A 14,732-nucleotide genomic window follows, 5' to 3' on the forward strand; every position below is an offset into this window, starting at 1 on the left:
GGCTGGAGGTGCGAATGTGCAGTTCCTCTGCCAAAGACATCTCCAACTATTCCAAGGCTTGATGAGTGCCAGAGTTATGGGGACACTCCAATGTCTTCTCTTCCTCTCATGCACCTCAGCCCTTCTCCACAACAACCCTGCCTTTCCTGCCAGCCCAGTCTCCCACTCTGGCTCAAGGCCCTCTGTGTGCCCCTGGGCTGGGGGAGGACATGGCACTGTGCCTGCCCCAGTGCTGTGAGAAGAACCAGCCCACCTCTTCATCTTGCAGCTCTGCCATGCTCATGGCACAGTGACATGGGGAGGACAGTTCATTCTGGGAAGATGGAAGGTATGCAGCTGCTTATCTTCATCTTACTGCCCTGCAGATTCTCTTCTATTCCAACCTGCAGGTCTGTACAAGTAACCCCAACCCCCACAGAACGGGGCATGGAGCCGAGAGTAGCCAGCATGGTGGAGTCAGTTGCCCAGTGCTGTTCACCAAGCCTTGTCAGCTCTGCAGGAATAGGCCCCAGCATCAGAGCACACCTTCAGTCCCTGTCCTGCAGTACCCTCTATCCCCACCAGCAGCCCACAGATAATGGGATCTGAGCCCTGTGCAACTTACTCCAGCCCTTCAGCTTGCCTAGCAGTGGCTCAGAAGCCAGGCGGGTGGCAAGGCAGAAAGGACAGGACATGACCAGGGACATTCAGGTCCATCTGCTCTGGCAGATGAGGAACAGAGACATTTCATTCCCTGTTCAGACAGTGACTGGCCTTGTGGTCTGGGCTAGTGCTATGCCTAGGATGGTAGCATCCCTTCCCAGAACAGCTCTCTGGTATCCCCATGGCATGGCCACACTGCTTTAACTACTGATGGAAAGGGGGAGGGTAGTTCTGATTTGAGGCCTGAGTACTCAAGATACTCCATAGCTTCCCAAGAGTGCTCCAGAGAGGGAGAGGTGGCCCTGCTGCTTACTAGTCCAGTTCCAGGGAGAGCAGATGGCCTTCCGCAGGCAACATGATTTGGGAGAGCAGATTGGATTACTGAATGACTCCCTTGGCCTTGGCTTCTACAAAACTACATGCACCAATGAACAGCCACTGTTGCTTCGCAGGTCTGCCCTGACCCAAGGAGAACTCTAATGCCAGACAGAGGAAGCATCTGAGTCAGCACCTAAAGCTCAGCACAGGCTCTGAGAACAGAATATGGCAGAGGCAGAGGACCAGGAGCCAGTGTGGCATGCAAGACACTGCCACTTATCCTGGCCCCAGGACAAGCAGATCAGCCTGATGAACACAGGGAAAAGTGAAGCCAGAGTCAAAAGGAGGAGGTTGAAGTCCACCCTGGGGCCTGGGACACAAGCAGAGAGCACAGTAGGAGTTAGGCATTCACATAAGCAGAAGCCACCCATGGGACCTGGGCCCTTTTCTCTGCCTGTACTGCTCTGGCTCAGATTGAGCATCAGCCCAGGGGCCAGCTAAATACCATCAGCTGAGCCTTACTGCCCCAAAGCTCCCCCCAACATCAAAAAGCAGTTCTGCAGTATTTGTCTTGTCTAGGACCTACAGCTAGCACTCAGGGCCTGCAAGCAGGCTAGTGGATCCTTCCTGGAGTCTGGAGGAAAAGGTGGAGAACAGCCAGGGGGAAGGTCCTCTGGGGTGTTGGACTCTGTGATGTTGACTCTAAGCACGAAGATATGCAGCAAGTCACACCTCTCACAGAATCATGGAATCACAAATGGGTAAGGTTGGAAGGGACTTCTGGAGATTATCTAGTCCAATCCCCCTGCTCAAGCAGAGTCACCTAGAGCATGTTAGACAGGATCACATTCAGGCGGGTTTTGAATATCTCCAGAGAAGGAGACACCACAAGCTCTCTGGGCAACCTCTTCCAGTGCTCTGTCACTCTCACAGTTAAGACACTTCATATTCAGACAGAATTTCCTGTGGTTCAGTGTGTGCCCATTGCCTCTAGTCCTGTCGCATGGGACAACTGAGAAGAGTTTGTCCCCATCCCCTTGGCACCCTCCCTTCAGGGACTTACACACATTGATAAGATTCCCCCTCAGCCTTCTCTTCTCCAGGCTAAAGAGGCCCAGCTCTCGCAGCCGTTCCTCACAGGGCAGATTCTCCAGTCCTCTGATCATCTTCATAGCCCTATGCTGGACTCTCTCCAGCAGCTGTACTGGGGAGCCCAGAACTGGATGGAGTACTCGAGATGTGGCCTCCCAAGGGCTGAGTAGAGGGACAGGATCACCTCCCTTGACCTGCTGGCAACACGCTTTCTAATGCACCCAAGGACACTGTTAGCCTTCTTGGCCACAGGGGCACATTGCTGGCTCATAGTGAACTTGTTGTCCACCAGTACTCCCGAGTCCTTTTCTGCAGAGCTGCTCTCCAGCAGGCCAGCCCCCAGCTTGTACTGGTTCATGGAGTTGTTTCTCCCTGGATGCAGGACTCTGCACTTGCCCTTGTTGAACCTCAGGAGGTTCCTCTCTGCCCAGCTCTCCAGGTCTCTCGGAATGGCAGAACAGCCTTCTGATGCATCAGCCACTCCTCCCAGCTTGGTATCGTCCACAAACTTGCTGAGGAGGCACTCTGTGCCTTTGTCCAGGTCACTGATGAAGAAGCTGAACAGGATGGGACCCAGTACTGAGCCCTGGGGGACTCCACTAGCCACAGGCCTCCAGCTAGACTCTGTGCCACTGATGACAACCCTCTGAGCTCTGCCTTTCAGCCAGTTCTCAGTCCACCTCACCGTCCATTCATCTAACCCACACTTCCTGAGCTTACCTAGGAGGATGTTATTGGAGAGAGTGTCAAAAGCCTTGCTGAAGTCAAGGTACACAACGTCCACTGCTCTCCCCTCATCTACCCAGCCAGTTATGCTATCATAGAAGGCTATCAGATTGGTTAAGCAGGATTTCCCCTTGGTGAATCCATGCTTGGTGATTCCCCTGCATAAAGGAAACCTGGGGAATCCATTCAAAAATCAAAGTTGGGACTTGGAGTAGTGGAGTAGTCTGGTACTGTACTGAATACTGTGCCGGTGCTGGCAGGACAGGGCAGCCTATATGGGTGATGCTGTCTACAGCCAGCCTGGCATTGCAGGTATCCTGGCCTTGGGGATTGAAAGTATAGCCATGGGTCTGGCAGACTGGAGGGCTGCCCACACATCCTGCCATGGTGTTTCCCTGCCAGAGCTGAGCCACCCCATCCCAAGGAGAGCACAGCAGCGGGGGCATCGTGGCCATGAGGTGCTGTTGGTATCTTGCTACCCTTCCCACAATTTGGTCATCTCTGCATGGCACAACCAAAACAGTCAGCCCCAAATCCTGTACGTTTGTATTAGCAGCTGAGCCTGGGCAATTGGCCTTCTGCAGATGATGCTTACTGTTGGGATAATTGCCTGCAAAGCGATTTACTAAATTCCTTCCAAGGCCCAGTCTTTGCTGCTTGCTTAGTGGCTGTATGGGAGCGGTTTGGCTCTTATTTTGCACACCAGAGGTCAAAGATCCAATCTGCCAGAGAAATGGAAGTGGCCTTTGGTCTATGGCAGGTGTTTGGCTGTGTGCAGCTGCCGTGGGTCCCCAGTGTATCCCAGAGAGGTGAGCTCCATCCCATCCAGGCTCAACACCATGCGGATGAATACTCTGGCTTTGTTTACTTGCCACCACAGATCTAGTGTCATTTCTCTTGTCTTAGAATTGAAGGAGCTCCATGAGGATAAATTGGAGGATATGCATTTTCATGCAACTACAGAGGCATATAGTTCACAGGAGCTCCCTCTCTTGTGTGCTAATGGTTACTCCATCCTTGAGTGGTCTTTTCAACCACAATGAAAACTGTAGCTTAGCAGCCCAGTTAAGCCTGTCATATCATTTGGATCAAGGAGTAATAAACTAAAGTTGTGTATCAGAAGGAAGTGAACATCTTAGAGAACATCAAAGAGTCATATAATCCAGATTTAAGACAGGAGTAATCTGAGAAAACCTGTATTCTGCAAAGAAACCTAACTATGTATCAAGGTGGTCTCAAAAGACACAGAGGCAAAAGAAAATACATACTTGGGGCATATAAGAAAAAAAGAAAGTAATGAAAAAAGGCACACAGAGACACTGACACCCTCCTAGGCAGGTACGATGGATGGTGAAAATGGCCTTTTTATTGAGGGAAGCAGAAACAGAAGGCAGTGAGGTAGGTGGTGAGATAGGCAGGAGAAGAATAGATCTCTGTCTCCAAAATGAGAGTAGAAAAATGTAAATCCAAAAGGGCAATGTAAAATAAGTGATATGCAAAAGCATAGGACTGTTTATTTCCAGGACGGCAGGAATAAATCTGCCTAGATTTCAGATGGCAATACCCAGCTTTGCTTTATGGAGATGAAGTGAAAAGGACTATTCCTGGGGAGAGGCTGAAGTGCAGAGGTGAGTGCCATGCAGATAAGATGAGCAAAGGAGGCCACAGCAGTCACTGAGCTTGCCCTGAACACCTCATCTATGGGGGAGCACATTCCTGGGCCTCGCACAGCCCACCCTGGCTTTGGCAGACTTGAGGCTATCCCATGGACACAGCCGCTCTGAACTCCCCATGGTCCAGCTGGAGGTTGCTCATCCCAGAGGAGTTCCCATGAGCCAGGGTGGAAAGCAGAGGTCTCCTTGGTGAGAGGGGCAACCTCATACCCAAAATATCACCGCCCTCATCAACTACATCCTACATTAGTCTAACAAAAGACATCACTCCTCCCTACAGGCACTGTGATATCATGGGGCAAACAGAGCTGCGCTGTTACTACAAGGCGATACAGAGTTGTGCACTACGCTAGCAAGGACATCCATACTATTTGTGTCCTGGGAATGGGATGGACACCTGCACCTGGAGGACAGCATGGACAGCTGCACCCCAGCATTGCACAGATGGCACAGGCACCCACATCCATGTGCCTTGGAATGGCATGGACAACTGTACCCCTGCATCCCAAGATGGTATAGACAACTGCATCCCTAAACCTCAGGACAGCACAAATGTCCACACCTTGGTATCAGGGACAATATGGACACCCGCAGGCCTATCCTGGAGAATGACATGGACATCAGCACTTCTGTACCCTGGGAATGGAATGGACACCTGCATCTCAGTGCCAGGGGCTGCATGGATGCCCACAGTCCCTGGACCGAGGATGGCAGAGAAATCCACACATCTGTGCCCAGGGATGGCACAGACACAGGAACAGGGTGCTGGGACCTGCAAAGACAGCTGCACCCTATGCCTGGAGGTGGCACAGAAAGGGGCACCCCAGTGCCAGGACCCACATGGACACCATCCCCCTGCGCCGGGGGATGGCACAGAAACGCGCACATCTGCACCCAGCAGCAGCACGGAGCCCCGGAGCCCCGTACCCGGGACCCGCAGGGACATCGCAGTCCCCGGGGCCGAGCCCCCCGGGGCCGCTCCCGGGGCCGCCGCCACGCCGGTGCATGCGCACTGCCGCGGCCCCCGCGCCCGGTGCGCAGCGCGGCGGCGGGCGCCCGCCGGGCCGTGGAGCCCCGCGGGCTGGGAGCGCCGCGCCGCCGCCGCCGCCGCCACCGCTCCTCCGGTCCCGGCCGTGGCCCGGCGGCAGGTGCGCGGCAGCGCTCGGCCCGGCGCCCGCAGGTAGCTGCTGCGGCGGGGCCTGGGCAGCCGCCCCGCTCCGCTCTGCTCCGCCCCGGCCCGCCCGCCCGGGGGCGGCCGCGGCCCGGCCCGGCCCGGCTCGGCTCGGCTCGGCCGCCGCCGCGATGCCCGCGACTCGCGCGCCGCCGCCGCCGCTTGCTGCTCAGGTAAGAGCGGGGCTGCGCGGAGCCGCAACCGGCGGGGCGGCGGGCTGGGAGCGCGGCGAGCCGCGGCGCCGGCACCGCGCGGCTCCCGAGCGGCCCTGGCTCCGCGCCGCGCTGCCCTGCCGGGAAGGGGACCCCGCTCCCGGGGGCCGCCCGGCATCGCATCCAGCTGTCCGGGGCCCGAGCACCGTGCTCTCCGCTCCGGCGGGATTTCCCAGCGTGACCCTGTGTTATCCTTCGCGCGTGGTGATAACGGGGGTGCAGAGGCTGTGCGCTTCCGTGCTCGGTGAGCTCTCTGCGCTCGACCCTGATACTCCTCTCTGCTGGGAGCTCCCTGCAAGGATGGAGCCAGGGGAAGAGCGGTACCCTGCAGCCACTTCAGCAATACAGAAATACTGCTGGTATTTTATTATCCATCTTAAAAAAGAGCAATTGCCTGAGAAATCAAAGCACCAAGAAGATGGACTGTGGTGGCTTACAGAGACAAGCTTCATTTCTTACTAGCGGTGCTTGCTCCCAAGCTGCCCTTTTTGAAATAACCTAATGCTCTGCGTGCACTGAGCAAGTTACTTTGTCTCCTATATGGGGGACCATAATCCCATCTGGGCAAACTGCCATGGTTTCATAGACCAGCATCTGGAAGACTGGCAAAATGCATATGATCCACTCATATACTTGTGAATGCAAATCTTTGCATGAGTGAGTAGGGAAACTGTACTGGCCAAAGTGTGGGTAACTGCATGATCTCCTCTTTCTGAAGGTTAACATGAAATTCTGAGCGTGGTGGATTGAAGAAGAAATTCTGTGATGTTGTGCTTAGTTGCTAGTGTTGGAAAATGTTACCATGATAAACTTCCTTTGCACTGTTTGCAGATTCTCTAAGAAGCATCATTTTCTCTTCTGCAACAGTAAAATGCTAACACTAGAAAGCAAGAAGAATTGAAATGCTTTTGTGTTGTGAAATGCTTTGATTTTGCATCAGGCGGTCTGCACCTGTGAGACTTTTCAGCATTTCAATATTTATTGGTGCACCTTTGAGATCTGAACCAATCCAATCTTGTTTAATTATTAATTTCAGAACATTTCCAATCCATCTTGCAAAAGACATGTTAGAGTTGTGGCACTCAAGGCACTGCTGAACGGGCCTTTAACCTGGAGCACATAAGTTGCTGAAGCAGCAGCCAGTAAAACAATTGTAGCTAATTGTAGTCTGACACAGTGTTCCTGCTGCACTTCGCTGAGAGCCATTGGACATGTTAAACTGCGGCTTTGTAGCTATATATATATTTCCACTGACAAAGTGGCAAGATGAAGTGCACGAGGACGTGGCCATCCCAGTTCTCAGTGGCAGACACAGAAGTCCAGGCAAATCTCTTTTGCTTTGGGCGAATTCAGCTCATCGATGGGGCTACTTGGCTTCACAAGATATACTCAGTATATTGTAGTGCAAGATTTGCTTCTCTTTCCTGTGGACATCAGTGAGCAATTATCTGGCAAACCCGAACCCACTGTTTTCTCTAGGCCAGTACAAAGTAAATCTCTCTGTCTACACCAGACTGCTTTCTGGGAGAGAGTAGGAAGCAGCTGGGGAAGTGCAAGCTTGGAGAGGAGGGTGTGCTAAGGAGAGGGGAGAGAGGGCACATACTGCAGGGTCCCTGGAATGCAAGTTGGTAAGAGCAGGAGGAAAGGGAAGGGAATGTGAGGATCTGATGGTGTCTGCACACTGGGATAGAGTAAGCTACACAGGTCTTGCTGGACTGTAAGGGCAATGGGAGCCCCCGGAGCTGGAAACAGGTAGGAGAAGACAGATTCCCCAGAGCTGAGGGATGAGAAGGAAAATGGCAGGAAACTGTGAGTGAGACAGTGGTGAGAGTGGGGAGGGGGAGCTGGCTGGAGGGCTGTCAGGAATCAGGGCTAAACAGTGGGGAAAAAAGGAGGTGAAGCCTTGGGGAGCTAGAAGGGGGACAGGTGTGGGATTCCAGGCAGAAAGGAGAGAAGTGGGTTCCCATGCCTGGCTTCTGCCCATCAGCCCCCTTTAACTCCCACTCATCCGCAGTGCAAGGCAGAGAGGTCTATTCTGCCAGCCACTCTGCAGTGCCAGGCTGGTACACGGCCCTTTTGTGCAAAAGGTGTGATTATATCTTGAGTGCAGCATCCTTGGGATGTGTAGGCAGGATCCAGTTATACAAACAAGGGCACTTTCCTTTAACAGTTGTGTACCTTGCACTAGGAGGCTGATCTCTGTAAGTACTGGGAACCTGGAAGCTTGAGAGGTTTGCAGGGGACCTGCATGTATCCTTTATAGCACAATTCCTGAAATCAGTGATGCCTAAGCTTCAGTATTGAGCCCCATCTGTTTTCACCCCCAAATTAGTTTTAAAAATGCAAATTAAACCTACTCTAAAAATGCTTCTTTCATGCTGTTTTATGTGATTTGGTTACTTTCTCGATGGTTCTTTCCATGCTTTTCCTGTGGCAGGCAGACTCTGTGTACCTCCCAGGGTCAGTACATGGTCTGTTGTGTGTTGTCTTGCTAATGCAGGGTGCACAGTATGATCTCCGCGGCACTGAGAGGAGCCTCTCAACCTTTGATGCTCTAGCCGCACCTGTGCTGTGTTTAGACTCCAGTGTCCAGAGGAGAGAGGTGCTTTCCTTGGCAGCAGAGCCTGTGTTATTCTGGAGACAGCCAAAAGCCAGGCCTGGGTAGCCGCTTGACTCAGTGGAATCAGACCTTGCAGGGAACATGACGACGGGCTTCTGACACTTCCATTTTCTCCACATTTTTCTGAGTGTTTGTGAGCATTGGCAGCTTGAAAACACCCAGGATGGTACAGTGGGTGGAGGACAGGCTCCTGGGCTAGCAGAATGGGAGGCTGCAGACAGCTTAGGATGTCAGCAGGACTTTGTACCAAGAGCTGGCTTGGTTTTGGTGAAGTCCGTCTCTACAGGGCAGCAGGAACATGTGCAGACAGTAGGAAGATGGTTATGGAGTATGTGACACTGTAGATTCAGCTGTGCTTGGACTAACAAACTGACAGAGCAAGTGCAAGAATGGGAGTTTGAGCACTGTCCCACCACTGTCTGCCTCACTGGTGCAGGAGAGCATCAGTGGTGCAGGAGGGCTGGAATTGCCCCATAGAATGGAGAGACAGAGGAACAGAAATGGAGCCCAACAAAATGGAGCCCAAGGCTATGTACTGAGGCACCAATACCTAGAATTTCTGCTACTCGTCAGTCACAGGATAACATGGAGTCACACCATCAAAAGTTCCAGCAGATATGAGTGTTAATATTGCCGCATCAAGCATGGGAGAACATTGTGCCAGGTGGTGACCTATACTGCTTTGGTAACTTCTATTTTAGTCAAACTTGAGTTGGCTCAGAGAAGATCCCCAGTAAAACATAAAAGAAATGGACAACCCTTGTCTTAGGAGGCCACCAGGAGGACTGGCATATGCAAATGGTGCCTGGGTGCAGATCTGATTGCTATGAGTGATTACATTGGGGTGAGTACTACAGAGGGAAAAGAATTTTTGTGGATAAAGGACAATGTTAGCATAAGATACAAAGGGAAGGGAGATATATTTAGGAAGGAAATCAGCGAGGGTTTGCTGCTGTTCTGAGACAGGGCCTTCCAGTATAGTGAGTCTGGTAGGTCGGTCCTGGCAGTGTGCTCATGCAGCAGGTACCTGGCTTAGTCGATCTGGGTGGGTGTATGCCTGGCTGGTATGGAGTTGTGCTGGGCAGCACACAGTGCAATTGTGAGACTAGGAGCCTAGGATTGCTGCTGGGTTGCAGTACTGTGAGGTGAGGAAAATGGTGGGACACAAGGGCTCTGAATCCCAGTAAAATTCTGGACTTGAAGAGGCTAAGTGAGGTGCTAGTAGGCCTGAAGTTAGTGGTAGATTGGTGTAGTGTCTGAGGACTATCCTGGGCCTGACACCAGAGGAAGAGACCTCAAGATTCACATGGAAGCCCAATGCCTGGGCCCTGGGTCAGCTCTCATCCTTTCAAGGAGGGATGTCCTCCTCCTTTCTGTACTGTGTTTGCATCAGTCCTGCCACAGCAGAGCCTAATTTGAATTCAATCAATAGATAACAGAACTAGTCTGCCATGGAGGAGAGAGTTCAGGCTGCACTGTGGAACATGCTGAGTGATTCCAGGAGAGCTCCACAGAGACCCTTGCATTGGCTGTGCAGTCTTTGCTTAATTTTGTTTGTAGGGTGTGCCCAAAATGGGTCTCTTGCTGAAACTGCTCAGTGATTCCCACTGTGTTTTGTTTTAAAGACAATATTGTGTATGAAGAGAAAATTGGCAGAGAGGTAACTCTGCGGTAGATAGGGTATGGTTTAGGATCAAGGGTTATTTTTTTTCCGCAGCAGGAGCCAGAGTCAGAGACAGCACTTTCCTGCTTATACAAACACTGCCACCAGAATGCGGTCAGATGCTTTTGAGCCTAAAGAATCCTGATCCTCTTGCTTTTCTGCTCAAGAGCTTAAGCTTCAAAGCTGTATCTCTGTCTCTTACTAGATGACTGTTCTGATGCACAGGGTTGCCTTTCCTCTTCAGAGCAGATGAGGTTATTGGGACACAAGTCAGACCAGCATTGGATTCCTAGCTTCAGAAAAGGAAAGAAAAACCATGCCAGAGGCACTGTCCACCAAGGAAGGACGGACAGTAAGGTTTGAGCTGACAGATGTAGACAGGATAGTCGTTAAAACTGCAGAGGTAGTCTGCAGTGGAGCAAGGTTTCTAGGAAATGTGGAGCTGCAATGCATCTTCTGTTCCTTTATGTGGCTGATGAATGTGGCCTTGCATGCTGGTAGGTGAGGAACTGAGGAGCACAGGGCAACGTCTGTTCAGGGTTATAAATAAGAAAATTGTTACCTTATTTTTGAGTAACGTTTCTATTCTGAATAAAGAGTTCAGGTGGAAAACAGCCATGTGTGTCACAAGGTACTGTGTGATTACAGAAAGCCCAGACTGCTGCATGACTGAGTAGACAGAACTGAAAGCACCACAGCTGTATGAAAGACATGGCCAAGAGATGATGTAGCCTGTGGTAGTTGCTGCCTGAACCATTTGGTGTGCTTTAAGAGGGAAGGTGGGGGGAGAACTGTAGAACAGGAGTGTCTACAGACTTGTTTGGAGTAGACCTATCAGCTTGGGTTCATCCTTTTGCCTTTATTCTACTGTCTCACAAAGTCAGTTCAAGCCTTAAGATCTAGGCTTAGCTAGAGAATCTATGTGAGAGCTGGGAGCAATGAACATCGTACATTGAGCACTATCTTGACTGTCCAGGGAGGCAGAGCAGATTGGCCTGCCCTCAAGTCACAGCTGCACGTTGTTTCTTGAAGGCCAAAATCTTTTATCTGAACAGTGAGTGCAGTAGAAAAATCCATTACTGATAGATATCTGGGACCTCCCTAAAACTCTAGGTATCTGTTGGGAAGGTGTTTCTGGAATAAAGGTACATCCATTGACTTTTTCTGCCAGGCATAGGACCTTCTCTCAGACCTATAGCAGCATGGTGCGTTGTGACTCCAAGAAAGACTAGATACCCAGAGACTCAATGTGACTTATGAGATCTAAGTATGTGGAGCACACTGTGTTGATGAGACCCATTTTAGACTTGCTTATGGTGAGCAGGAAGGAAATGACTCTGACATCTTCTGACATGGAGTCTTCAGAAGCACCCAGGAAAGATGTGGAAGAAAGTGCTGAGTTATTCAGATGGTGGTAGCATCATCGTGAGTCTGAAAATTATGTGCAGTCACTGATTCTGCATTGAGGAACAAAAAATAGGCATACGCATAACACAAACAATGGAGCAAAAATATAATAAAAAGAAAATTTAATTATATGCGGGGACAGTTAAAAAATAGCAGCTCCTGCTGAGCATGGAGCTCTAGGACATTCACTAGAAGACCTATGCTACAAATGACTGAAAGCTAAAAAAACAAAACTCCCACAGGGGAGAGAGATGGAGAGATCAAGGGCACAGCTGGATTCTTGGTTCCGCAGTGGCAGGGAATCACTGACCTGAAATGGCCCAGAGGAGCCCATTGAGTAAGGCTTGCTCAACACTACAGAGGAAAGTGAAAACTCCCCAGGGACCGGTGCCAATCTGTCCTGGGGGAAAATTCTTTCCTGACCCCAAAGCTGGCAATTGGCTGTTCCCTGCACATGTCAGCAAGACCTGCCCGCCAGTCAACCCAGTGGGGGTTCTCATGCCCGCCAGGGGACACCAGTGCTGCCTGACCGCTTTCCTTTTTCAACCTGGAGCCACCTTAGGGGCTTCAGAGAACGGCAAAAAACAAAACAAAACAAAAAAACCCACAGACTTGATATACCTCAGGGAAAAAAAATCCTTCCTGGGCTCTGCAGGAGACCACTGAGTGCTCTCAGAAACAATGCAAAAATCAGCAGGGAACCTCTTCTATCCTCATGCTGCTACAGCCTACCACCCAATATAGACTGGCCTGAGACCGATACCATTTTGAACATCTTCACATCCTATTTCTTATGGGTGCTGCATTTGGTTCTGGAGAAGATACGGATGGGAGATCTGGATAAGACTTGAACTGCTGAAAATAGATTTTCTTGTTCTTTGCAGGACATTGAGTCTCATCTTTTTCTACTGATAGCTGCATGAAAAAGCTTGGTACCTTGTGGGACCTCCAGGTGTGTGTGGGTCTTTTCATCTCACCAAGACATTGGGTCCATTCTCTAAAACCAAAAGCAGGATTTAAGCTAGATCCAGCTTTGAATCTCACCCTGCTTGGATTAGGAATCGGACCAGATGGCCTCCAGAAGTTTCTTCCAACCTAAATTCATCCATGATCCTTGGCTACACAATAACACTCCTTTGTGGTGGTCTCAGGTATGAGATTCAACACATTGCCTTCCTATCAGGAAATGCCTGGGCACAATCTCTACTCCCAGAGGAGTGCTGCAGTAAAACAGAAGCTGACTGAAATGTTGCAATTGGATATGATACTGAGTGACTAGGTGATAAAATGACATTCAATTTCAGTAAACACAAACTAATGCTTAGGGAAAAAGTCATAATTATACCTACAATGTACAGTATACTTACATACGTATGAACTTACTGCTTGGAAAAGATTTTGGAGTCACAGAAGAATGTTCAATTAAAATAGTGGCCTAGGGCTCAGCAGCAATCAAAGAAGTAAATAAAATGCTAATAATACCACTGGCAGTACTAGTTCCTTCCCTCAAAAATGTTGCAAGCTCTAGCTCTTAAACTAGGCATAGATTACCCGAACCAGGCAAGAAGTGTGGGCTGAAGTATCATGGTATGTATGGTATCATGGCCTTGTTTTTGTGTGCTTGTGGCCTATAAGTACTGATGGCCACTGTCAGAGAGGGGAAAGATGGATATTTGGGCTGACCTGTACAGTATTTTTTTTTTTTGTTTTTATATCACTTTCTTATGGTAAAAACTCAATGTTGCAGTATTGCAGTTTAGCAGTTGTGCAATGGAGGTGCTTAGGGTTAGTAACACTGGCTGATTTTCCACATTTCTTCTTCTGTTTGGGAGCATCACAGTTTCTCTGGTAATACGCTCTCTGACAGATGATGCTGGAGACCCATTTCATGGACAGTGTGTTGCAAGACTGATTCTCTGTTCATACAAATGTGTTTTGAGATGAGATTGTATGTTCCTCAATACCACAGTAGCTGCTTTGTATTTTGGTAAGTATGTTCTTGTTGCCCTTTTCTAGCAGATGCTTAAGATGTTCCTGTGCAACTGTGTAGCACAGAAGATTGTTTTGTTTAGAGATTAGGTTAGGAAATGGTTTACTGCTGGCTTGCCTTCTCTAGGTCAATTCAAAAGTTATTGAGGTTTCATGGATGGTCCTGCAGTGAGTTAAAGTTTCATCTTGTTTTATATAAGTTTGTCTCCCTGCTTTAAGAGGAGGTTATGGCCATGATTTCCTGCAGGACTGTATCGTGCTAATTCCAGATCTGTACCTCTGAATGTCACTAGTGGTGGCATGATCTCAATGTATCCTGTTAGTTGGTCATGTGTAGCAGGCTGAAATGTGTCCATGACAAGCCGGATTTTCTGAAACATTTGTATGTGCTTGCTGGGACTGAGGCTGTGGGGAGCTAGATGTTTGCTTATCTAGTAGCTTGAACTGGAATCCTACTGAGAATCATTTTGCTTTTGCCTGGTTGTTAGCACTCTGGAAATGAACATTTAGATTTTTTTTTTTTAAAAAAAAACCTGGATCTATGTGGCTTGCTCTCATTCTCTGTGGCTTCCCTTCTCCATAGTTAACTTGTGTGTGAAGTGGCTTCAGCCCTCATGCCTTTTTATAGCCTACAAGAATTAAGTGTCTGTGGTTGTGCTCTCTTTCTGCTTTTCTGTCAGTCTCCTGTTCATTTTAACCTGTTGACCTTTAAGGTCCTACAGGTTTTGTGAAGATGAGTGGCTGGGTAGAGGAGAGAGACCCCAAAGTGTGCACTTGGCTCTGTGATCGCCTGCTCCAAAAGGTAGTGGCTGGCTGACCCAGCAGCCTGAGCACCTCGTGTATGTCTCTGCCCAGCCAGCCAGGACATCTCTGAAGGGCTTGATGGAACTGTTGGTGGGGGAATTAGAAAGTGAAGGGGACCTGAGGGTATTGTTTTTTATGACCATCTCTGAAGGCCAAACAAGCAAGTCATGTCTGACAAATGGCTGATGCTCATGGGCAGGAGTTCAGGTAACACTCACAGAGTCCCTCATAAAACTAGCCAGACCAAGTCCCATGGCAGTCCTACTGGAGGGGAGCTGGGCTTATTGCAGTAAGGCACACATGAGGGACCCACAGTTCTGTCGTGCGGCACACAACTTGTCTGGGTAGTTGTATTGCTTCCTCTGAGATTTCTTGAGTGCAGAGGCCACTCTGCATGATTGATTCTATGCCGACT

The sequence above is a fragment of the Rhea pennata genome, chromosome 17, assembly GCF_028389875.1.
Source record: "Rhea pennata isolate bPtePen1 chromosome 17, bPtePen1.pri, whole genome shotgun sequence".
In the NCBI taxonomy this organism is placed as follows: domain Eukaryota; kingdom Metazoa; phylum Chordata; class Aves; order Rheiformes; family Rheidae; genus Rhea; species Rhea pennata.